Here is a 26711-nt window from a genome sequence, read left to right as displayed (position 1 = left end):
ACACAGCTGGCTGGTTCTCCCTGCCCAGGTGCACGCTTCCAGATCCCCTTTCAACTGAGCACTCCCAGACACCTGAGGCCTCACCTATGGTATACAGTCTTCCCCCAAGGCCTTCTGCCCTCCAACATGGCACCCAGATTTTGCAGAACTCAGAGCAGCCCAGCAGAGCACACTTGGCCCGACCACCCCACCACAGAGAGTCATGGACACACTGACCAATCTGGATTACACCTCTTTTGAAGGTTTTGCAGATTAGCTGATTAGAATTTCCATGACTGTGGGGAGTTAGGAACATTACAGATCACAGATTAAGAGCCAGCATTATTTGGGAAGTAAGAACGTTACAAATCACAGACCAAGAGCCAACATTATTCAGGGCTATTTTTACTCTCCTTAATAGCCATTTATTGCCCTATTCTACCTGACCTCGAATCGCATCTTGACTATCACAGAAAACCTTTGAGCTGGTTCTTAGCAGACCACTAGCCTCGGCCAGCACTGGAGCTAAGCATGCGTACAGACAAAATGTAAGACCTATGGCAGAGTTCTTTCTCCCTCGCTCTGCCGTGCTGCATGGAGCTTGCCTATCTGTTGTCCCCACCAATGTAATTGTGAGGTGCATTGATTTATGGCTGTCTTTGTCCCGTGATGATAAAAGTTTGTGTAACTCCCATTGTATAACGTGTCATTCAGAACTATTTGAAACCATGTTCCTGTGTCATGGCTACTCACATGTGACTCAGAATAAACTAGTTCTCATTCACTTTGGTAAGGAACTATGTTTTATATCAACTGTATACAGCTGGTTTGGGATACTGATTCATGTGGATATACCTTGGACCCCAAGATCCTAGAATGAATTTGTCCTCTGCCATGCCTTCCTCCTTGCCACAAGCAATCCGCCTAGATTCCACTCAGCTCTGAGGTTATGACACAGCAAGAAATGGAAACCACAGAGAATGGCAGGCCACCAGAGCTGGGCCAGGAGGAGGAAATGTCAGTACTTCTACTCCTAACAATTCCTAAGAAGAAAACCATCATGGGCTGGTAGGGTTGCTCAGTGGGATGGCTTGCATGGCCCTGCTTGCTAGCAGGCCTGAAGCCAGGAGTTTGGCCCCCAGAACACATATAACAGAGAAGAGAAGCAGCCCTCACTGGTGTCTTCTGACCTCTACAGCTGCACTGTAGCACACACTCACACTCACACAATAAATGAATGTAAAGGAGATTTTTATGAGAAAAGAGAAAAAAACTTCCCTTTGTTGATGTCAGCTCATTTGGGCACCTCTTGCAGCAGCTTAACCTTCTACTGCAGTCACCAGAGGGTTCAAAGGCACACACACCCTTCCTGCAGCTTCCCTGGGACATCTGGTCAGCTGAGAAGTTCTCCTCCTCCCCACAAACTCTGGACCCTACCTCTGAGTGTGATCCTCCCACTACTCACATGGGCCACCTTCTCTGAACTAAGGACCCCATTTCTGGTGCCCTCCTGATTCAACTATACTTTAGAAAGGACAATTTCACAATTATCTAGAAAGGGGATCCTTCCTATAGAAAAAAATCATTCCATATTTATTTTTTTATTAAAGGCTAAAGACAGCTGCAATGTATCCAAGGAATTGAAAAAGCACTACTAACCTAAAGGAAGAAAATTAAAATCATATAGGTTAAACTAAGAAACTCTGGAACTATGAGTTCTAGGACAGCCAAGGCTACACAGGGAAACCCTGTCTCAAAAAATCAAAAGGAAAGAAGGAAGGAAGGAAGGAAGGAAGGAAGGAGTGAATTCTGGAATAGTGAACAAAATTATGAGTATATATATATATATGAAAGTTATTACAAAGAGAAAATGCTATAAAGACATTTAATAAATCTAACTAAAAACATGCCATAAACAATAAACATTAGAAATAAAGGAGACAAGGCTAGAAGCAGTACATTTGATAAAATACCTGCCATGCAAGTCTAAATTCAACCCCAAGAATCCATGTTTTTTTTTAATGGGTATAATGGTTCAGGTTTGTAATACCAGTTCTGAAAATGTGGGGACAGGTGAGTCCCTAGGGATCCTTGACCTGCCAGCCTTTTCCACTTGAGCTCCAAGCCAGGAGGGAAGGGAGAAGGGTAGGAGAGGGAGGGAAAATATCAGAAGAATAGCATGCAAGGTTGTCCTCTGGTCTCCACACCCATGCACATTATATATATATATATATATATATGTATATATATATAATATGTGTGTGTATATATATTTCTATGTGTGTATATATATATATATACACACACACATAGAAATACACATACATGCATGTCCACATATTCACAAAGAAATTAGAGGAAAAGAAACTTATAATGTACAACCACACTATCCTAATCCTAACCCTCAGTGGAAATTTGCACTGACCTTGACCCTGAGTTTTAGAATTAGTCTAATGCTACGCAAACTCCAGTCTTAGCATTGGCCTAACTGTGGCTCTAATCCTTATGTTAGGCCCTGTAAAATATTGGGAGCATATTACAATTGGAGAAATAGTGAAAAGAGCCAATAAAATCTAATAGGTTTTTTTCTAAAATCAGCATTTGAAAATTCATCAGTGGAACTCACTACATTAACAGGTGAAGTCATTAACTGAATATCTATATGCTAGGTTTGTAATATATGTGTGCCCAAGCCATTAACTGAGTATCTATATGCTAGGTTTGTAATATATGTGTGCACAAGCCATTAACTGAGTATCTATATGCTAGGTTTGTAATGCATGTGTGCACAAGCCATTAGCTGAATATCTATATGCTAGGTTTGTAATGTATGTGTGCACATGTGTGGGAGAGCACATGTGTGGGAGTGCACATGAAAATGAATGTAGAGGTCTGAGATGAATGTCGGGTTTCAGTGATGCTCAGACATTTTATATATTGATACAACTTAGGATATTTTATCATATTGCACTTTATAGTTCTAGTCAAGACATTTAGGTTCTATATCTGTTATTGAGATATATGTATGTATGTATGTATGTATGTAGTTACATTTTTTTGAAGTCACTGTCCTGGTTAAAGTATTTGGGGAAGCTTCAGTCATTGTACAACTGTTTCTGAGAATTACAGATTATTATCACCCATGTTTCTTATGCCTATGATGTTAGTCAGACATAGATATTGATCTTCAAATACCTCATAGACCTGAAGAATATGGCATTTAAGTGTTTTAATATTAGTATTCCATTGACATGAGACACAATTGCTCCTGACAGCACCAAGCTATTCCCGAGAGTAAGTTGGACTGATATCACTCCTTCTGGAGTCCATCCTCTCCTCGGTTAATGGCCTCTTGGGCCTAGAACTGCCCCCACCTCGACTGCTGACTTTGGACATGCTGTCCTTACTGTGCTTGCAGGAGATAAACTTAGAAAACTGCTGAACCTTGCCAAGTCAGTGAAAGACAGCCTTTCTACCTCCCTGCTTCTGTGTTGGTCAGTCAGATACTCCAGGCCTTAGCCAAAGCTGGTTGCCCCTACGCTGCTTTGAGACTCTGGGTGACTGTCCAGGTAGCCTGCTGTTTCTATCTTCACTGACCTTCTGGAAGTTGCTCGCCTGCACTTCCTGCCTACCCTAGTATTGTTATCCTCCTTCTCAGGTCTTTGGTGAGGTTGAAGATTAGACTGTCACAATTATTGCTCTCTCTTCCTAGATAGAAATATTAGATACAAGACTTAAGCTTTCCAGCTTAGGACAACTCTGTAGTAAACTCTGTTTTGCCTTTACCCTAGGACTGGATATGTGGTTCTTACCTTTTGCTCCTGTTGTTTCACTGGCGATAGGTCTTAAATGTGTTTGTTCTTACTTTTCCTTCTCCTAGAGCACACTTGATATTTGCGGTCTTTGTATATGGTTTGTACCAAGTCTAAATCTTTTTCTTTAGACTAAAAGAGGAGTTGTAATTTGATATCCACCCCACACACACCTGTAGCGCTGACCATGCCCATTTGTGCAGCCTGGGTGGATCCCTGGAGCGGGAGCTTGCAGAGATCATCTGCTTCTTGTGTAAGTGACTTCTCCCCCCCAAAAAATTATATTAGCCTCTATTGAGCCTCATCTTGTGACTATCAATCCATGCATCCATATCGGGTGTCTTCTATAAATCTTCACCCGGATTTTTTTAAACAAGTCTCTCCTAAATTCGGAGTGTGCCATTTCAGCTGACTGGCCAGCCAGCAAGCTGTCCTCATGTCTACCTCCCAGCGTAGAGATTACAGGTGTGTGCCCCCATGCCTGGTGGGAGCTTCTGATTCAAGTACAGGTCCTCCTGCTTGCCCATCAAGCACTTTACCACTGAACCAACTCTCCAGCCCCAGCTGAGTAAAACAGCTGCAACTAACATGTTTAGGAAACTGTAATTTTCAATTTTCAAAAACAGTAAGTAGCAATAGAAAGAAACTGTAACTTGGTGAAGAATAAATATTTAGCAGCTGCTACAGCAAGCAGCATTTGAGCCAAGTGAAAAATACATCAAAATTCAACCAGAAATCCCCTTGCAACTAAGAACATGTCAACACAGTCATTCAGATATACTATTTTTCTCTATACTGTTATGTATTAGATAAATGCAATATCAGAATCCCAATTCCAACAACCAGATGACATAACTGTTGGAAAAGGAGTCAAAGAGAGAAATTTACAGCAAAGAGATCAAATGATAGTCAGATAGCACGGGGCTCCCTACATAAGAAACTGGAAAGCCTTCAACTACTCCCAATTTAAACTATAGGTTTGAAGTTGGGAACGGTAGTACACAACCATAATCCAACCACTCAAAAACTCTGAGGCAGAAGGATTTCTACTACTTCAAAGACAGGCTGAACTACATAAATGCCAGAACAGCCAGGAATATAAAGCAAGTTGCTGTCCCAATCAATCAATGTTTGATCCATTGAGACCCACATCTCAATGTGAATAATTTTGTTATGAACAGGATCTCCTTATGTCCAGAGTTGACCCAGAACACACGGTCCTCTAGAGTCCTGCAGGGGATTACTGGCATGCAATTACATCATTGTGCCTTGCTTCAGTATGATTCACTCTGTAACTTAAAAATCACTCCAAAGTTCATCTAGACATCGAGAGACCAAGAAAGCCAGACAAGTACCTAAAAGAGTGGGATTCTTTATCAGATGTGTAAGCATCCTATAAGTTTACAATCATTCCAACAAATGAGAGGTATGATAGCATGAAGACAGACCAATGAACAAACATGGTGTACCATGTATTAACAGTAGCACAAACATTGAAAAGTGAAGCAATTTCCAATGTGTGAGGTTTTTAATATTTACAAGGAAAAATTACTTAGATTTTTACCGTATGTTTCTAATTAAATCTCAAGTAAATTACACAGTAAATGTAAAAAAGTAAACCAGGGCGTGCAGGTGGGTGTCCTTTGCTTCAGGGTAACAGGGTTTTCTAAATGTAAATGCTAGAAGATGGCAGTATAACTGGACTACAAAGTGAGTCACCCAACATGCCACAGAGCAAATGCAAAAGCAAACAGCACAACTGGAAAAAATTCCTCTCTCAGAAGGACACACACTGATGGGGGAAGTCCTGTACATTTGTTAATAAAGCACTGTTGGCCAATAGGAATCTAGATGGGTGGGACTAGGAGTCCAGGAGGATTCTGGGAAGGAGAAACACAAGAGAGTTCAAGATGTAACGCCATGGGGTAGGAGCCCGGAACTATTCTCCGGTAAGAGACATACTTAGATTAACAATTATGGGGTAATTACTTAAGTCAGAGCTAGCCAGTAAGAAACAAGCAAGGCCAACAGCTTCATAATTAATATAGCCTACTGTGTGTTTATTTGGGACTGATGTGGCTCTAGAACCAGGCGGGCGGGAAAGCTTCACTCAAGGAAATAGCTTCTCTTAACAAAATGGTGATCAGGAGTGGGATCATGAATTTCCACGCAAAACAGCAAAAGCTTTAAAGGAATTTTAGAAACAGAAGAACGGAGAGAAGCACAGATTTTGGTAGCAGCATTTTCTCAGGTGTGTTCTGTTTTGCTAGCGACAAGCCGAGATTCACGTGGCTCGCTTACCGGAGTATTCCTGACTCGGCATAAAAAGAAAAAAAAAACCAGCAAGGTTGTTTTAAGAGACTCTGCTAAGGATTGAAAGGTGTGTACGTACAGCTGGAAGTGGCAGCTTTTTCTGGAGGTCAACATGGACTGAGGCGGTAAGCTGGAATCACGCTTTCGCCCGCCATCTTGATGGAAAAACCGGCAGTTTAAAACAGCCGCGGTTTTACAGATAAGACACGTGGCCAGAAAAAACGTAAAGATTTACAGTAAAGTCAGACTTGGATGAACAAAACCTCTAAAGGTTTACAGTGTGTTTAAAAATATATGTGAGATTGAGAGAGAAAATGAAACGACAGTGTCTTCAACAAAGAGAGAGCATTTATACATCAGAGCAGACCACAAAGCTACTGGGTGTCAAAATTGCCTGCCCAAATGGGATCCTGCTTCCCTACCCCAAGGTGCAGGTGTGCCCGGGGCCCATTTCCAGGGGAGATAAAGCTCAAGTTTGATTGGCCTACGGCTGGAAAGAACTAGCAACCTAGACCACTCTGGCAGTTCTGTATTGTGGCCACCCTCTCCAACTTGGGAATTCAACACGCAGGCACAGGGCCCACAGCAGAGAGAAGCTGAGTGCCAGCATGCTTACCTTAACACCGCTGCGGGAGAACAGTGTGCAAAGGGGTAATGATCCAACAAACCATGCCTACACACATACAGAAGGAGCAACACAAACCTCTAAAAAGGCCTTCAGCCAAGACTAGGTAGAACATTTCACAGAACACTAGACAGTAGAAAAGAACAACTCAAAAATGTAGGTCTATTTCAGCCCCCAGTGGGTATCAGGCCTCAGGCATCCCCCTGGGCACGGGGCAAAAACTATGCCAAACATATGGACTCATGAGCACAGTAAGGGCAGTGAGGAGGGGGTGAGTCCATAAACATGGAGGAAACACAAGAGTGAAGTCTAGGAGCCTCAGAAAGAGAACCCTGGATGAAGGGTGTGGGGGCCAGACCTGCAGAACTCCAGGGGCCTGAAGAGATCCATGTCCCTCATATTCTGCATGATGGAAACCAGGCCGTGGGGGGTGGGAGCAAGGAGCCGTCCCCACAACTGGGGCAACTTGGGCTGAGTTCTACCACGGCAGGAGACACAAAGGAAGAAAACTTAAGGGGCTTTAATTTCATGATGTTTTCTAAAACATTTGCTATAGCCTTTTAATGTTCATTTTTCATAAAGCTATAAACATTTTTGTCTCTCAAGCATAGTAAGTTTAAAATTTTATTTTTATTCTTTCTTCTCTCATACATTCCATCCATAGTTTCCTTTCCCTCCACTCCTCCCACCCCAAACCAACCTCCCTTTTCTTGGTATAACAAGTTACAGTAAGACTAGGCACAAGCCCTCATATCAAGGCTGGACAAAGCAACCCAATAAGAGGAAGAGGGTCCTAAGAGCAGGCAAAAGAGTTAGAGACAGCCCCCTACTCTCACTGTTGGGAGCCCTACAATAACACCCAGCTACACAACCATAACATAATGCAGAGGAGCTAGGTCAGACCCATACAGACTCCCTGGCTGTCCCTTCAGTCTCTGTGAGCCCATATGAGCCCTACTTAGCTGTGGGCTGTGTCCTTCTGGTGTCCTTGACCTCTCTGGCTCCTACGATCAATCCTTCCTCTCTCTCTTCTACAAGGCTACCCACCTAGTTAAACATAAACTTTAAAATTAAATACCTGTACAAAGCTTCTCATGAGCAATATTGGCCCCAGTAACTACCTTGCTTCTGTGCACAGATTACCACTTTCTCACTGTTAGTTTTTGTTTTTTTTTTTATATCTAGCCAGCTCCACATTTATGGTTACTAGGTCTGTGTTGATATCCTGGATTTGAACAGATGATATGCTGTAATTTCCTTCTGCCAAGTTGAGCGTTAACTCTCCTGAGCCCTCACCCACACCTCTCATCCTCAACGGTGACTATTACTCTGCTCCTGTAGAGCTAAGTCTTCCCCACGCCTCCAAGTTCAGCTTGCTTGTCTTCCTATGCACACTCTATAGTTCCTCTCCAAACTCAGCCATTGGCCAAATGCCTTCAGATCTACTCAGACACCGGGAAAACCCTGACCTCTGGCATCTTCCTGGGCTGTTCCTAGAGGCTGATAGCCTCCAGCTGAACTTGTCCACTCTAGAAGCCTTTCTCTCCTAGGTTTCCACAATAAGAAACCCGCCAGAATGCAGCCCTACTTTCAGCCTGGGACACTCCCCTACCATGCCCATTAGGTCACTTGTAGAGCAGGGTCCTCACTCCTCTGCCAGTCTGGAAGGAGTTAAGCAGGAGACTTTCTCAAATAAGCTTTCCATCCAATTCCACCTTTATCTCCATTCTTACTGCCTCTTCCATTCTCAGAGGTGGACACGTGAAACTCAGGAGGAGACACATAACTCCCCTCAGCCATACATGCAACAGGAACACACATGGACCATACATGTGTATATATAGTGCATACACAATGCACATGTATGCTTACAAACCTAAATATGTATGCTACACCCATGCATACAAGTACCACATTCACAAACACGCCACGTGTGTCTATCATTTTAGTGATTTTTTTTAGATTTGTTTTTCCGTGTGTCTATCATTTTAGTGATTTTTTTAGATTTGTTTTTATTATTCATTCGTGAGTGTGTGTCTATATGTGTACATGTGTGTGGTACCCATGGAGGACAGAAGAGAGTGTCTGATCTCCTGAAGTTGGAGTTATAGGCACTGTGAATTGCCTGATATAGGTGCCAGGAACCCCCAAAAGTGCAGCAATTCCTCCTAATTGCTGAGCAAGCTCTGCAGCCCTAAGTTAGTGACTGGTTAGTTAGTTTAGCTACTTGGATGGAGATGGTTGGTTGGTTGATCATTTCTTTTTGTGGATGCTGGGAATTGAATTTAGGACATGTCAGGTAAGAGCTCTACCATTGAGCTTTATCTTTAGCCCCATTTTAGCTGGCTGATAAAACAAAGAAGAGAAGGAAATGGCAGTGACAGTGACAGTGACGGGGCTCATTGTAAGTTTTATCTGCCATTTGAATTTTTCTTTTTTTTTCTTTTCTTTTTAAGTCAAGGGAAGCAGCTTTTGATTTTAGGCCTGGAGTACTTCCGCACACCTGTAATCCCAGTGCTTAGACTGAGGAGGGGATAATGAGTCTGAGGACAACATACATGACATAGCAAGTCAGTCTCCAAAAGGAGTGGGGGAGAAGAGAGTCTGGGCCATCCTGGGTGCTGGTGGAAGTGGTCTGCTAGTAGACAGGGCACAGGAAACAGACAGCATCAGGGTCACATGAACATTCTTAAGAAAATAGGGAAGGGCCCCTTACCCAAGGCTAGAGCAGATAGCTCTACAGTATACGAACAAGAAAGTCTGAGAAGTGGTGTGAGCCCTTGAGACTGGAGAGAGGACAGAGAAGTGCCTCTGTCCTTCACTGTGAGTGGGGTGGAGCCCTTAGCAGAGCCTGACATTTGATTCCAACTGGAATGCTAGGAAGAGAAAGTGTTGCAGGGAGGCCAGGTCCAGGGCATCGCTGAACCCTGGACCAAGAGACTGCAAAGCCAACGAGCATGTCTGTGCAGCCTCCCCAAGCCCTGTATCCCTCAGTCTAAATGACCTTCAACATGACCTTCAGCACACACACCAAAGCGAAAAGCAGAACGGCTGTAAGCTGAGAAGTCACCTCCTGGATCATGACAAGATGGGGCCACTCAATAGACTCCATGGCCAAAACTACATCTGTAGTAATGAGATGAGTTGAAACTTCTTTCATAATTTCAAATTTTTACAATTCTGTATGTTCTCAAAGTAATCTGAATGAATACCAAAAAGCAAACAAGCAATTTGATGTTAAAAGAAGAGAGGATAAACAAAACATTTAGCGAAGGATTTGTTATTTTTCTCATTTCTCTGACTTTAGTATAGATGAAGAAAAAAGAGTTCTAGAGTGGGGATCAGTCTTTGTCTACTAAATACAGCGGAATGCAGCACATAACCCAGGCAGGGCCCTCTGGGGCTTCTCCATGAAGGGCAGTACCCATCAGCTCTGGGGAACTAGGGAAGTTCTAGGGGGTGTTGACATGGGAGCCCAGTGTTTCCAAAGCTACCACTTCTAGGAAGCATCGCTGCAGATGAGTTCTGCTCTAGTCGGGCGCATGAGCCAGGAATCCCACCGGAAGCAACTGCAGTACCCAGTTAACATCACCCATGGAGGATCCATGTTGCTCCTGGCAGCCCAGCCCCCCTAACAGCTCCCTCCTGGCGGGCAGTACAGACCACAGGCGCCCACTACAAAGCTCCTGCCTCTACTTGACTAAGGCCTTTGGGAGCTTCCAAACTCTCTGCCTGCTGCAGCCCGCCAGAACCCATTTGCTCACAGCCTTGATGGCTCACACTGTGCGGCTCACCCAGCCTCTCCGCCTGGCTGCTTTGTCGCTAGCTTTGAGCCCACTGTGCAGAGCAGACGGCTGAGGTAACTATGATGGATTCTGGCCCAGCATCCTGCTTTATTTCCAACATGGGAGGCCAGATCAAAACTCAAGGCCTCCATCTGCCAGGAGGATGAATTGGCATAAAAATATGAGGGGAAAGGCCTAGCAGAGAGAAGGTGTTTGTATTCTGGAGATCCACAGGCCTTCCCTGGAGATTTCTGTGAAAATTAGATGCAATTGGCACGATTATAAAGGTGGTCTTCAGGCAATAGGGATTTGTTTGTGTATCCTCTAAGGAACAAGTATCATTAACAGCACCCATTACAAACAGATGACCCAGCGCAGAGAGAAAACAGGCTCACAGCACCCTATTCCACACTTGCCCACATGTTCTATTCTCAGCCCCTGCTCCATGCAGACCAAGAGCTAGTCTTAGGGGGCCCTGGAAAGCCCCTGGTAAAGTGCCCCGACACCACCCTGACCTCACTTCTGCCTCATGCCCCTGCACGTACTGCTCCTACCGTAATGTCTCCTTGCAGCCCAGTGTACACACTGGGTATGTCCCCAACAGCCCCTGCGCCTGTTCCCATGGCCACAGAACCCTTCATGTACCAGCACGGTCAGACTCACTCCAGTTTCTCCTGCAAGGCCTTCCTCGCATACCCCATCCCCGAGGCTGCCCTAACCAGCCTACTGGCATTACATTCTCCCTTTTTTATTCCCTTTATGGCAGTCTTTACCACCTGACATGCGATACAATGCATTAGCTGATTACAGCCATGTTCTGTGTCCTCCACAAGGATGTCAATACACTGGAGGAGTGCCCAGCCCTTTCCCAGGAACACCAGGCACACAAGTGAATGAAAGGACAAAGGGAGTCATTGCTCCAGAAATTTGCTAATAAAATCTCTATGGGAATTGGTCAGGCCTCCAGTACTGCATGTGTCACAAGTCCCCAGCCTTTCATATTATCTCTCATGAGAGACGTATGAGTAAGTGACCACTCTTCCGTTGTGACAGCTTTGGGGGGGGTCAGTGATTTGTGACTGCCGAGCTCTCCACAGCCTCACAGGGCTGCTGTCAGGCCCAGTGGGAGGTAAGCTCTCGGAGTTCCCATCCCACCACCATGGAGTCAGGTTTGGCCTACCTCTTGGGAACACAAGAGTTCTTTCACTCTCACGTCTCAGGGGCGGGGGGAGTGCAACAGCAGTCCACACCTCAAGAACAGGATGGGGACTGAGCTCAGCACTAATGGAGATATTCAAGTCGAGATGGCTAGGGCCAATCAGGTGCTTCATTAATATTAGCAGCCATTATGGTTATACAGGTTTTCTCTGAAAGACTGCTTAAAGGTAAGTCTCCTGTTAAAAACTTTGAAAATAACCTTTATAAGCTTTAGGAAAAAAATCTAAATAAAGCGACTAAGAAATGCTGAGAGCAAGAGAAATAGTCTTCCTGGGGAAAATGCGCCCCAGCCCTCACTTGGTTATCCAACACCAGGTAGTCAGCCCTGAGACACTACATACAAGTAACATATGGACTAAGCAGGTTTGTGTGTGTGTGTGTGTGTGTGTGTGTGTAACAACTACAGAAAAAAAAAAGGTCAGAGGACCATGACTTGGAGAGAACAAGAAAGGAGGGTAACACGAGAAGAGTTGGAGGGTGAAAAGGGAAAAGGGAACAATGTGATTATTTTAATTTCAAAACTAAAAAGCTGAAATTTGCTAATCATCTCAAGGCAGTTTGCATACTGGAGTCAGGGCCACACTTCAGAACTCAGGATGAATATATGGTGCTAGGGGCTGGGGTCCTCTCCACTCCTACTGCTCACTGGCTATTCTTCTACAGGTATACGTTGTACCATAAGGCCCCTACTGGACCATCCAGGTCAGCTGGCCTTGGAGATGGTAACAGAAGAGACGGGCACTGCCTATGTTAAATCATGGCTCTGCAGATAGAAGGAAAGGCTGTAACTCACTCTGTCATTGGCTCTGGGCCAGTCATAGGCTCTCCATGTACCTTGACATGAATCCAGACACAAGGAGCCAGAAAACAAGACACTAGCATGGCATGTGCGTGAGACCTTCAAGAGAATGGAAGAAGACGACTGGAGGGGTGGCTCAGTGGTTAGGAGCACTGGCTGCTCTTCCAGAGGACGCCCATTCAGTTTCCAGCATCCCTATGGCAACTAACAACCACTTATAACTCCAGTTCTGGGGGATCTGATGCTATCTTCTGGTCTCTGCAAGCTCCTGCATGCACTTGATGCTAAGGGCATCCAGGTGGTAGAGCTAGCCAGGCTCTTGCACTGGTGTGGGTATACATGTACACTTCAGCACTGGTGTGAAACCACATAACAGGATAATATTTCTAAAACAGAGACTAACGGTTAGGCAAATATAAAAGTGAGGTGCTATGCCTTTAGAGAACTTGAGGATGGCACAGACAATCATGCTATCCTCCTTAAGTTCTTAGCTATGATTTCCCTACAGTCTTGTGGCACAGTACTGTATTCTAACCAGTGCATGTACCAAGAGTAGACTTCCTTCTGGATATGACTGTCCTCGATGTCCCACCAGCCAAAAACAGACAGCCACCTGCTGAGGAAGAGGATTTCTTCTAAACTCTCTGAAGTTCCAACCTAACACCAGATTTCCCCTGCATTGGTCTCTGGCACCACACTCAACCAAACACACAGACATACATCTAACATGCCTTTGTTATTTGTGCATGTTCAGGGACACAGCTAACATCTGTGGAGTAGGATTGAGGCTCCTCTGATACAGTGTGGGCTTCTGGAGCTTTCCCATTAGGAGGAGACAAGCAGGTGGCACCCGGGATAGACCAGCAGAGTGAGGGCAGCACTGGGGGCTGTCCTGGGGGCGATTCGAGCCTACCACTCCAAAGGCCGCACTGATGACTTGGAACTGGATGAGGTGTACTATGGATGGAAACGTCTACAAATGTGGTGCTTAGGCACTCATGGGTGGCATTTTGATAGCACATCTGCAGGTGCAGAGATTTTCATGGATCTCTATAAGGAAACACCCAAACTAAGCAAGATCTGATTTCAGGAAGGGGGCGACCTTGACTCCTTCTGCAGATCTAGTGGACAGAGTATCTCATTACATCCTCCAACAGCAGACTAGGATGAGAGAGTCGGGCTGCAGTGCTGACGGAGTCGGAGGAGGGAGAGCCGGGCTTCAAAGGGTTTCTGCTGGGGGAGGACTGGCAAGGGTGTTCCAGCTCAATTCCCATCACAGATTCCCTGGTACAATTACCATTTCTAAATAATTAGCACTCTAAGCCTCGGAGGAACAGAGGAGGAAATAGTTGGGGATGAGCTTGTTTACTCCTCCAGCTCAAAAAATAGCATTGTGAGGACAATGTGTGGCCATGACGCATCTGTGGAGGTGGGAGGGTACAGACCTTCAAGGACGATCTGACGCCGTCCTGGCATCATCCTGTGTGGACGCTGTCCTGGCATCATCCTGGGTGGCCCTTCCTGCTACACAGATATTCAGGCCTGAGAAATCCACACCACCACTGTGGAGAAGTTCAGTGCCTTCCCCAGGCACCTGGCTACATCTAGACAGGACTATTGTTTTGTTGTAGTTGTTTTATTTTCCTATTTACAATAGATCACATAAGTGTAGGCAGAGATGTGTATAGTCATGTCTCAATTTCTTAATTATAAAGGTGGACTTGTATGATAAACCTCCAGTGATTTAGAAAGTTTTTGATTTGGTGTCAGTGTGTGGACTTGGGCTAAAGTAATTTTAAACTTGCTCACTTTGAGTTCTCTGGCCTGCCGAGTGGATCATTCTCATTGCCAGAATTTGTCTATCTGCCCACTCACCAGCCCGGCCTAAAAACATCTGCTGGATTTTCCCAACAACCTAGCACATGGCAATCAGTGACAGCAAAATCAGCTGTGCCCAGGTCGGCCTCAGACCCTCAAAGGCCAGCTGGCTCTGTGCAAGCAGACCCTGCAGACAGAAGGCCATACACTCACACCCTGCTCTCCATTAGCATGGGCCATTGTAGAATATGTGCCTGTTCTGTGTGTGGAGGCCTTGGGAACCACAAGAAACACATTTAAAAGTACCCCCAGTTCCCACACAGAAGGGCTGGCAGCAGTGTGGTTTTCCCTAAGTATTTCTTCATAATTAACATGTTTTAAAACAAAATGGCATCAACTGTATATCCTCTCCAGGTAACTTACTATATATACATATATGTAATAGTTTTGGCATACACCTTCTTAGCCTTTTAATATTTGTTGTAGCTCAAAGAAATCTGTCTATGAAAATCAAACATCTGTTGCTTGAGACTGCTTTATGCTTAGAAAAATCGTTCCTATGAGGTCTCACAGACCAGGGTAACAGATACATAATTATTCTCTAGCAATAAAAACATGTTCTTTCTCCCATGAATGTAAAAGTAACATGAGTCCATTGAGAAAAACTTAGAAAATTCAGAAATGTGTGAAGCTGAGCAACACTGACCTTACCCCTCATTGAGACACCGGAAGTAAGCCTTTAGCTGTACTTCTTAGGCTTTTACAATTCAATTTTACATACCTTCATACATGTATGCCAACACGGGCGACTTTATATTACATTCACTAGTTTTCACATGTACCCGTGTACTAGGTGTATTTTTTCATGTCATGAATCAGTCCTATAAACACTAACTATTCTAATATTCCATTGTGCTATAGAAATACAATAACTCATTTACTTAATCCTCTATTGCTTGGGGGGGCACTTGACTTACTTCCAACTATTAATTATTTGAGTTAATACTATAATGAGTATTTTCTGTACATAAAATTAGTTATTTCTCTGATTATATCCTAGAGGTAAATTCAGAAGAGTAGAAATTCAAAGTCCATAAATGTTTTTAAAGTTTCTCATAGGGATGAACAATGAGCCTTCTGAAACCCTGATATTTACAGCCACCCTGGGGCATGATGACACTCTCAGGCTCTGTGCTTCAAGGCCCAAACACAGTATCACAAACCTTCTCCTTATGGGTCAGTGAGATGGTTAAAAGTGATGCTGAGCACTGGCCCTGTCTGGGAATGGTAGGTCCAGCGCCGCTCTGAGCATGCTGGTAGCCAGGCTCCTATGTGAAATACTTGCTCAGCGCCTGACAAGATGCACAGAAGTGAAGAGACACGTGAGGAGCATAAAAACAAAGCCACACCAAAGCCCGACAATTTCTTTTTAAATGAACCTAACTGTGGTAACACTGGAGCAGGGCTGAAAACCGCTGTGAACTCAGTATATAAAGGTCTGGCTCCAGTTCTCACCAGAAATACTCCTGGACCTGCCTAAGGTCAAGAGTTTAGATTCTAGTACTACTCTCTCCCAGGTTGAAGGGATGGTAAGCAAGATTGAAGTGAAGTTAAACAAGATGCCCTCAGATGCCTGAAGCTACCACAAAGTTTCCATTGAAAGGGAGCTCTGGCCAAGCTGCAGATATCCCAGCATGCGAGATTGTAAGAATCATCCATTCCATCTCAGAATGTGCAATGACGTGGTCTAGCTCGCCAGCTAGCTCATCTACTGTGTGCAGCCCGCTCTCGGATGGTCTGACAGAGAGCTTCTGGGTCGCAGGTTATCTCACATCAAAAGCACAAAAGGCAGCGAGAGTAGTTACAATGTGAAGTATGTTAGCATCTTCACAGATCTAAATTCAGCCATAAATTTTATGGTCACCACATTTTTACATGCTTTTACTGGCAATGTATTTAAAGAATAATTCACTAATAGTGACACCAACTTTAGTATGTTTTCACAGCCAATGTATTGAAGAGAATAATTCTAACAGGGACAGATTTCAGATTGGTATATGTGTTTAACCTACTGAGTCTTAAAGTACAAACAGTAGCAAGTGTTACAGCACACAAGTCTCTCAGGTACTAAAAGCCTTTGTCATTTCTCATCGCTCGCTCATTTGCCAAACCGTAAGCACTATGCCCGCTGATCACTTGACTATTACAAGTTACCATTTCCTTTTACTACCCTGTGAACTTTGCCATGTGGCAAATTGTACCTTAGAAATATGGCCCTCTTTTAGCTCCTAGAGGTGGTATCATGGTTATTTCACAATTGGGCAACTTACAACGAAAGTATCTATTCACACTCTCTGCTTCAAGAGTACAGACTGTCTTGCCACATAGAACCTGGGTTATCTCAACTCCCCAAGCAACAGCAACTCTAGCGTCTCCCTGCCTCAGGTATAGATACCCAGGAGCGTCCCCCTGCAGAACATCCCCTTTCCTCAACATCAAATACAGGCCCAGACCCAAGGGGCAACTGACCTTCTCAAGCACAGACTTGTGAGTGCTTAGATAGTCATAGCTGAGGCACTGAAGATACTACTGGTCTCCACACCCTGCCTGAGCATGGGTACCCAGGGCACCGTCTCCCACAGCCGAGCCTTCTAGAGCTACTCTCTAGTGGCTCTGAGAGTAGTGGGCTCCACAGAGTCTTCATCTCCTCATCTCCTCAGTGTTTGACACTGTAGTCCGCAGTCCTACACTGCTGCTCCTTCCCAAAACTGGCTAGCAAACTTCACCCAATTCATTTCCTTGTGATATTTATAAGGTAGTAATCGCCTTGTTTCTACAATTCTAAAGTATAAACTACAGGAGGAGCTGAGACCAGTGGGAATGGAGGAGTAACCCCCACTTTCAGCACTCTCTCTTCCTGAGAAACAAAGCAAAAGTCTTCCCAGTTAGCTGTCTCAGAATAAAAGGCTGGGGGAATTCAAGAGTCATTTATTAGAGAAAAACAACCGGATCATGGTAAGAACAGCGTATTTTGCCGCCTTTTTAACTCACCCTATTCTCATCCCCTTCGCAGCTTCAACAAGAGCTCAGGATCGGGAGCCAGCAGCCAGAGCAGGGTTCACCACAGCCAAAGCACCTGCAGGTGACAGAGAAAAGTTGCAACTCAGTACGTGGAATGTCTACCTCCAAAAACTAGAAAAGGAGAGGAAATGAAGCCAAATACAGCCATGAGCAATGATAAACATTAGAATAAAAAGTAAATGAAAGGACAAGAAAACAAGACCAAAAGTTGGTCCCTTGAAAAGATCACTGACAAACCTGTCCCTAATCTAACGAGGGGGAGGAACTAAAATCAAGAAATAAAGGACATTACTACTAAACTTACAACCATAAAAAGAATAAGGAAACACAATAGATAATTTGTATCAACAAATTAGATGAAATTAACAAATTCCTATAAACATGAACTGAAAAAAATTCTGGGAAGTATAAATAAACCCCCAGAAACAGCTGACCAGACAAAGGTTAACTCTTGAATCCCAGGCATCAGCCTGGGAATCCAGCATGGGACTGAGCAAGACCCCTTGAATCTGGGTGTCAGTGAGGAGGCCTAGGTAATCTATTGAGCCTTGGGCAGCAGATCAGTACCCATCCCAAGTATACACACGGACTTTGGACTCCCACAGAACAATGTGAGGTGCACTCTCACCCTGAACTCTTGGGGAAGGGTCTAGGCCCTGCCCCATATGAAATGACAGACTATGGACACCCCCATGGAGGGCCTCACCCTCCCTGGGGGAATGAGGGGATAACGGGGGGGGGGGCACAGGAGGAGGGGAGGGAAAGGGAGAGGGACCTGGAACTGACTTGTGAAGCAACCTTGTTTCTTATCTAAATTTAAACTGGAAAATAAAAAAAAAGAAATAACAATGGCCATTTTGTAAAAATTGTGCTTACTCCATCTCTGGTAATATTAACTATGTAATTATTTAAAGCTATAAACAAAGTACTTAAAAACCTCATTTTTTGACAAGACTTTCAAACAAATTAAACTCATTTTATTTCCTTTGGCAAAATAAATAAATAAATAAATAAATAAATAAATAAACAAACTTGAAACAAGTAAAGAAATAAACTTGAAACAAGAAATTGAATTAGGAAAAAAAAAACCTTTCCCCAGGTGGCTATCTGGTAAATTCTGCCAAATGTTTTAAAAAGAATGAACACCAGTTATACTGGCTGGCATGTGTGTCAATTTGACAAAGGCTAGAGCCAACAGAGAGGAAGGAGCCTCAGCTGAGGAAATGCCTCTATGAGATCCAGCTGTGAGGTATTTTCTCAGTGATCAATGGAGGAGTGCCCAACCCATAGTGGGTGGTGCCATCCCTGGGCTGGTGGTCCTGGGTTCTATAAGACAGCAGGCTGAGCAAGCCAGGGAAACAATCCAGTAAGTAGCACCCCTCCACAGCCTCTGCATCAGCTCCTGCTTCCAGGTTCCAGCCCTGCTCAAGTTCCTGTCCTGACTTCTAATGAAGAACTATGATCTGGAAGTGTGAGACAAACAAACCCTTGCCCTCCCCGACTTGCTCTTTGGTTGTGGTGTTTCACCGAAGTAATAGAAACCCTAACTAAGACACTAGTCCTCCCCAACTCTTCCAAAGAAAATATGAGAAAAGGACATGCTATGTCCCCTTCCTTCTATGATACTTGTATGAGACCAGCCATAGCCTGACACCAAAACCATATTTAAAAAAAAAATCACAGAAGGCTGAGACAAATACATCATGAACACAAATCACAAGGAAACACTAGCAAATTAAATCCAGAAACACATAGGTACAGTAAGATTAAGTGACTTTTATCCAAAATGCAAGTTTAACATCAAAATGTAACCAATGTCACAGCAGTGGTAGTGCACACCTAACACCCCAGCACTAGTGTCACGGGAATGGTAGTGCACACCTAATACCCCAGCACTAGTGTCACGGGAATGGTAATGCACACCTAATACCCCAGCACTAGTGTCATGGGAATGGTAGTGCACACCTAATACCCCAGCACTTGGGGGCAGAGGTAAACACAAGAGGATTTCATCTTCAAGGGCATCAAGGGTACAGAACTGAAAACTCGCCTGTCTCTATAACCAAGGGATGGCTCCGTGATAGAGCACTTGTTTACCAGGGGAAAGGTCCTGAGCTTGACCCTCAGCATCTGCCAAGGGAATGTATGTTGTCTAACGGCTGCAGTGTTTGTATAATGAACACACGACTGAACCTGATATGTCATTAAAACCCTCAGTACTTTTTTATGTGTGTGAATGTGATCTGCCAATTACTAAAAAAGGAATACCACAGTAGCTCACATGATTGCATATTTATCAACTTTTCCCTCTAAGTCTGCCAATTCTTCTCTGTAAAGTCAGTTATTACATATATATGTATATGTGTATGTATGTATTTATGTATATATATATGTATGTATGTATGTAAGTATTCTATATATTCTGAGGTTTAGTTATTAGATACAGTGAGATACCACCTAACAATGTTTCAGTCAGTGACAGACCACAGAAGTCCCATCAGATTATAATGGATCTGAGCCAGGAGGGAAATTGCTTGAGCCTAGGACTTCAAGGTCAGCCTGGGAAACACAGTAAAAATAAATTATAAAAGAAGGAAAATTCCTGTTTCTGAGTGGTATAACAGCCACTATCATGCCACAGCATGCTGCCTTACTTATGTGTCACATGCTGGTATGAACAAACCAACTGTGTACAGCATAGAGTACTTCACAATGACAACAGGATATGCTTACTGTACCATGCCATCATTTTTTTAATGTATACTCTTTCTACTTGGAAAAAGTAAGTTTACTATAAAGCAGCTTCAAACTGGCCTTTCAGGGGGTATTCCAGAAGAAACCATAGAGAACGGCATGCCCATGCATGTCATCTGCCTTGAAGTCCTTCCAGAGGAACAAGATGTAGAGGTAGACAACAGCGACACTGATGGCATCGAAGGCCTAGGCTATTGTCAGTGTCTGCTGCTGTGGTCTGTTTTAACAACATTTTGTTTTTCAAAAGCACCAAGAGTTTACAGGGTGGGAAATGAAAGTGCAATTACTCCTGAAGAAGGAAACCCTTGAAAAGGCAACACACTGGGGAGCACGTGACAGACCACTGCCCTCACAGGGACAAGAACCACTCACATCCCCCTAGTCACCAAAGCAAAGGCACGCAGTTCCTGGCCAAGTGTCTCTGTGCATGTGACGTTCCTGCCATCAGGTAGCAGACTCCCTCCTGAAGCTGACGAGGAAAATACTGACATCTGATGCTAAGCAGGGGAGGCCTAGTTGGCTCTAGTCACAGCTTGGATGTAACAGGCTTACACGTTTGAACACGTGGTCCCCAGCTGATAGCATTTGGAGGAAAGGTAGAACTTTCAGGAGGTGAGGCCTACCTGTGGTAAGTGGAACTCCAAGGAGAGGGGGAAGCCTTAATAATCCCAACCTGGCCCCACTTCTGTCCTTCTGTTTCATGGTCTGCTTAGGTAAGGAGTCCCAGCAGCACGCTCCTGCCACCATGTGACTGCCCGTACCATGCCTTCCCCTATGATGGACTATGCCCTCCTTTCTTTTCTGTCATGGTAACAAAGCACTGAACAAAAGCAACGTGGGGAAGGAAAGGACTTCTTTGGCGTACACGTACAGGTCACAGTCCATCACTGAGGGACTTTAAGGCGGGAGCTCAAGCAGGAACGGGAGCAGAAACCACAGAGAAATGCTGCTGACTGGCTTGCTCCCAGACTCAAGGTCAGATACCTTCTTACACAGCCTAGGCCTGCGTGCCAAAGGATGGTACCACCCACGGTGGACTGGGTCCTCCTACATCAGTCAGCAAAGGTATGCCCAGAGGACCAATCTGATGAAAGAGATTCTTCAACTGAGGGTCTCTTTTCCCAGGAGTGTGAAATTAACACCAAGATTAGCTATCCCAAGTTATGAACTATGAACCAAAATAACTCTTTCTACCAGGAAGTTACTTTACCATGGTGTTTTTTATCACAGCAACTGTAGTGGGTAGTGTTGTTTGTCACTTGACACAATCTGTAATTACCTAGCAGACAAATCCCCAGGCACATCTATGAGAGATTATCCTCAGTAGGTTGGCCTCTGACCATGTCTGTTTGGGATTATCTTGAATAGGCTGGCCTCTGATCCTGTCTGTTTGGGATTATCTTGATTATGCTAATTGAGGTGGGAAGACTCACCCTAAAAATGACAGCACCATTCTTTGGGCTTTGGTCCTAGGCAGCAGAAAAAAAGGAGCAGGCTGGCTGAGCATACTCTTCTCCCTCCTCTGCTTCCTGGCTGCAGGTGCAATGACTCAAGCTCCTCCCACCAAGACCACCAAGCTCCCCACCACGATAAGACTGTACTCTTGAAATGTGAACCAAAACAAATTCTCTCTTCCCTAGGTTTCTTTTGCCAAGCATTTTCTTGTGTGTAGGGTGTTTTATCCATGTGTATGTCTGTACACTACCTCAGTGCCTTGTGCTCACGGAAGCCAGAAGAGCGTAACAGATTCCCTAGGACAGGAGTTATAGGTGGTTTCCAGAAGCCATGTGGGTGCTGGGACTCCAGCTCTAGAGTTCTCTAGAAGTGCAGCCAGTGCTCTTAACCACTGGGCTCTCTCTCCAGCCCTATTGTCAGCATATTTTATCACAGCACCAAGAAAAGTAACCATGACAGCATTACAAAACACAACAGAGTCCTCCTGAGAAAAAGTCTGGAGAGGAGCTGCTGAAGCAGCTTACAAACAGGATCCCCAGCACAGGAACCTGCTTGTGACAAAAGAGATCACACTTGTGTCCACAGAGAACCCCAGTGAAGCTGACAGTCAAATGCCACAGAGCTGTACAGCTCCACTATCATCCTTCTGGGAGCTGCTGTGGAAAAAGGCCCAGGGGCCTACCTGAGGCAGCAGGGTGGGGGGCACTAAAAAGAGGCTTACCCACCTCACACTCCCAGTGCAAGCCATGCAGGCTGGACCCTCCCGACAGGCAGCAGAGGCAGCATAGAGTCAGAGGTGCAGGAACATTTTCAAGGAGTCACAATGTAAAAAGAGGAGACAAGTGTGCAGATGGCTTTGATATAAGGTTAGGTGGAAACCTCTACCCTCATACAGTGCAAAACCACACACGGCCTCCTCCCAGATAAAGCAGAGCTATGCAAAGACAAGGTGCTGCTGACACGTGGACAGAAATAGGCAGGTGGTCTTCTGAAGGGCAAACTTCACAGGTGGGAACTAAGAGCAAGGTCAGAGACTCAGCCCAGCTTGGATGGAGCACGGACCAAACTATAGGGACACATGGTCAGCAAGCTGTAGAGGCAGCGTACAAGCCAATGCCAGAGACATGGAAAGTGAAGCCAAGGTACTAGCCAATTGTGCTTTGCTTTGAAACATCAAAGGAGACCAAATACAATGTCAGAGCAATAGAAGCATGCAGAAATCTGGGACTACAGAACTATTGACAGTCTAGATAACACATTCACTACCCCAAATTCTCCAGACCTATATGTTTATGTCACTGTAAAGCCACAATAGCATGCTATAAATTATGCAGTAGAAGCAACCTCACTAGAAATGTATAATCATAATTATTGTAAGAACACAAACCTCAAAAGCAGATCAAGCTGACTGACCACAGACCATTGTGTACATTGTCAATAGGAGACTCAGAGAGGCAAGTCATCTGGGGGAAGAGAAAGGCCCAAAAGAACCAGTTTTCAAAACTGGTTCACCAGACCAAAAAAAAAACAGTAACGTTGGGGAGCTATACCTGAAAACAATGAGCTATAACCTCATATGTACTAGAACTAAAATGCAGAAATGTAGAGACTCTTACCAGCGTGTGGTGGCAGAAGGGAAGTGAGACAGGATGGTGGAACCACTCACAAAGACAGCTGGACAGTTCCCTACAAACTAAACACGCTCTGACCATAGCTCCCACCGTTATGCTACCTGGAACATCCCCAAATGAGAGGAAAAGCTACGTCCACAAAGACCTATACACAAATGTTAAGACCGGCTTGATTTAGACGGTCAAAAGCTAAAGCAACCAAAAGCAACCAAGACTTCGTTCCATGGGTGAATGGTAAGCAAGTGGGTTCATTCATAGAATCTTATTCTGCAATAAAAAGAAATGAGCTGACAAGCTATGAGGACACAGAAGGTTCATAAATGTGTGCCGCTGATGTGGGATAATGCTCTTGTTCACTATAAAGATGTGTCACTTGTATTGGTTTAATAATATGCCAATTGGCCAGTGGCCAGGTGGGAAGTATAGGCATTACGACCAGACTAGGAGAATGCTGGGAAAGGAAAAGCAGAGACGCAACCACCAGCAGACGCAGAGGAAACAAGATGAGAATGCCTTACTGAGAAAAGGTATGAAGCCGCATGCCTAAACATAGATAAGAATTATGGGTTAATTGAAGTTTTAAGAGTTCGTTAGTAGAACAAGTTCCAGGACAGCCTCCAAAACAATACAGAGAAACCCTGTCTGGAAAAAAAAAGAAAAAGGAAAAGAAAAAGAGTTCGTTAGTAATAAGTCTGAGCAATAGGCCAAACGGTTTATAATTAATATAAACGTCTGTGTGTGTATTTGGGACTGAACAGCTGCAGGACCGGGTGGGACAGAAACTTCAGTGAAAGAAGCCAGTTTGGAAAGGCTACATTTTGCTTGACTCCAGCAATACAACATTCTGGAAAAGGATTAGTGTCGGGAAGACAGATCAGTAGTTACCAGTGGCTGGTAGGTGAAACATAAGAAGGGCAGTAAAGCTGCCCTGAGTGATGCTGTAATGACAGCTATAAAGATACAAAGCAATTATCAAAAGTCCATAGCATTTCACAGCACTAAATGCAAACCCGGTTTTGCACCAGGTTTTACAGGAATAATCCATAACATTATGGAACCCCAAGACAGGATGTGGAATTTGACAATACAGCCTTAACTACCATAAAAAGTAGTAAACTCAACAGGGTGGGAAAAGGTGCTCATCTATCTCATTCTGGAAATGACGAGTCTTTTAGGCAAAAGGTGAAATAAAGTCCTTACAAGCATTGTATTGTGGGTGGTAAAGGAATATGAGTTAACAATCCCTACACTGTTCTACATGCCCACTGGGCCGAAGGATGCAGAATAGTGGACAGTGGGAGCCAGGTGCTTCACTGTTTGAGGCAGGGCTTGCTCCCAAGCAAGAGAAGGAGGCTACAAGGATCCACGACAAAGGACAAGAGTTAGAGGTTGGTAGACACATATACCTCCACGGATCTATCCAGAGAGTTCAAAAGCAAAATCCAGCACCCTGATATTGGCTTCTTATACTATTTGCTGATAAAAAGAAACAAGGATTCCTTAGTTATGTGGGTGATCACAGGACGGGGCCAGTACATAAAGTGAACCTAGAACATAAAACCAAGAAAGGAAAAACGTTAACACACACACACACACACACACACACACACACACACACACACGAGGGCATAGTAGCAAGATACAGAAGTCAAATGAAAGAACTCCAAAAGTCCAACGAAGTCCAAAGTTGAAATAATTTGAAAAATAAAGTATAAAACAACTATAAGTCAAGGAATAAAATAAACAACTTCATACCAATAAATAGGACAGATTACTCTCCAAAGGTAATTCCAAAGCATGCACTAACATCCTCTGTAGTCAATGAAGTGAAGAACCAGGACCATCCCCAGCATGGGTCCACATCTCAGTGCTGAGTCAGGCTGACTGGGTCCTTCCTAACGTGTGACACAACAGCACCCCAAACCCCGAGCCACTCACAATGGACCCCAGCAGATGTCAGTAAAGAACATTCTGAAAAAGGCCCAAGTCATCAAAAATAGGAGAATGAGAGCTGGAGAGGGGGCTCAGAAGCTAAGAGCACTGCTGCTCTTCCAGAGGACCTGGGTTCTATTCCCAGAAGCCATATGTTGGCTCACAATAGTCCAGGGAACCCATTTATGGCCTCTGCAAAGCACTGCACTTACATGGTGCAGACATATATGCAGGCAAAACACCCAGACACACACAGAGAGAGAGAGAGAGAGAGAGAGAGAGAGAGAGAGAGAGAGAGAGAGAGAGAGAGAGAGAGAGAGAGAGAGAATCTTTCAAGAACAACAAAAAGGAGAATGTGAGAGGCCATCAATATATCCCCTGAACAGGATCTCAGAAGAGAAAAGGACAAGAAAGGGAAACTGAGGAAACCTGGAGAACAGATCTCAGTAGCAGAGCCTCTATGGTGGTGGTAACCAAGACAAATGTGCCTTGCCATGTCAAATGACACCAGCTGGGTGGGGGGGGTGTATAGATATTCTCTATATAATCTGCACAATAGTTCTAGAAACCTAAAAATCCTAAAAAAGAAAATAGTTTTAAAAACAGCATTAAAGAAAAGAACTCAGGTCACTGTCTACTCCTAGAGGGAAAATGCATTTTGTTCTTAGCAGTATCAAATTCTGAAAACTTGTCACAGATGACAGGGGGCAAAGGAGAGGCCAAATGGTAGAACAACCCAGAGCTGCATGCATCTAGAGCACTGTGCTGCTTGTGGTATATTTAAGAAGCAGAATTTCCCATTATGAGTATGGGGCGTGCTTGGTCCTAAGAGATGCAAAGCAACATATTATTGCTAACTCAAAAGTAGTCCTTAATTCTAATGTTGAGTATTCAACTTGGGACACTGAATGTTCTGTTAAAAAAAAAAAGAGGTGGGGGAGGCTATCGATTTTGGACACATGAATCCATCTCATTAGTGGGTGACTACCTCATGAAGCCCCTCTTGGTGAGTACCTGTCATGTATCCTGTCTTCCTGTACGCTGCTGTGCTCCTCACACCAGCCCGAGCCCAGCAGATGTGGGCCACTCTTTCTTTTTCACGGATTTGGAAACTAAGGCTAAACATTTTGCCCAAAAGTTTCACAGCTGGCAAGTACAGGAGCCACTCTTTGAAATCATGCCTCCCAGATTGGCACTCCACAGCTCATCCTCAGGGTGCCTCTGCCCATAGCTATGCTGCTGAGGACCTGCAACACAGCCACACCCATGCACAAGTGAGCACTCCAAACAATAAACATTTCCCTGAGTAGTGCAAAGGCCCCCACAGGGACAAAGGGTTCTCCCTACCAGAGGAAGATCAGGCGGCGTCTTGAGTCTGCCTTGAAACAGGGCCAGGGCCTAAAAGCTTCCAGAGGCCCATGAGTCACACCCATCAATATGCATTAGCTCCTGGACAGACCCCTCTGGGGTGTTTCTGAGCCAGGAAGGGATTAACCCTTTCTGTAACAA

General features: G+C 44.4%; 1 protein-coding gene across 11 annotated transcripts in view; it reads right to left on the bottom strand.

Moving 5' to 3' along the window:
- The window catches only part of Pcbp3 (poly(rC) binding protein 3), a 184112-nt gene that overhangs the window by 107927 nt on the left and 49474 nt on the right, over positions 1-26711 (bottom strand). For all 11 annotated transcript variants that reach the window (XM_040732085.1, XM_040732084.1, XM_013113993.3 and 8 more), the window contains exon 2: positions 17401-17485. The gene's annotated coding sequence lies outside the window, so the exon portion shown is untranslated. The remainder of the gene's footprint in view (positions 1-17400; positions 17486-26711) is intronic.

The sequence above is a fragment of the Mesocricetus auratus genome, unplaced genomic scaffold (assembly GCF_017639785.1).
Source record: "Mesocricetus auratus isolate SY011 unplaced genomic scaffold, BCM_Maur_2.0 Super-Scaffold_100027, whole genome shotgun sequence".
Classification (NCBI taxonomy): domain Eukaryota; kingdom Metazoa; phylum Chordata; class Mammalia; order Rodentia; family Cricetidae; genus Mesocricetus; species Mesocricetus auratus.
Note: the sequence above shows the minus strand (reverse complement) of the source record. Positions and strands in the feature narration are given on the sequence as shown.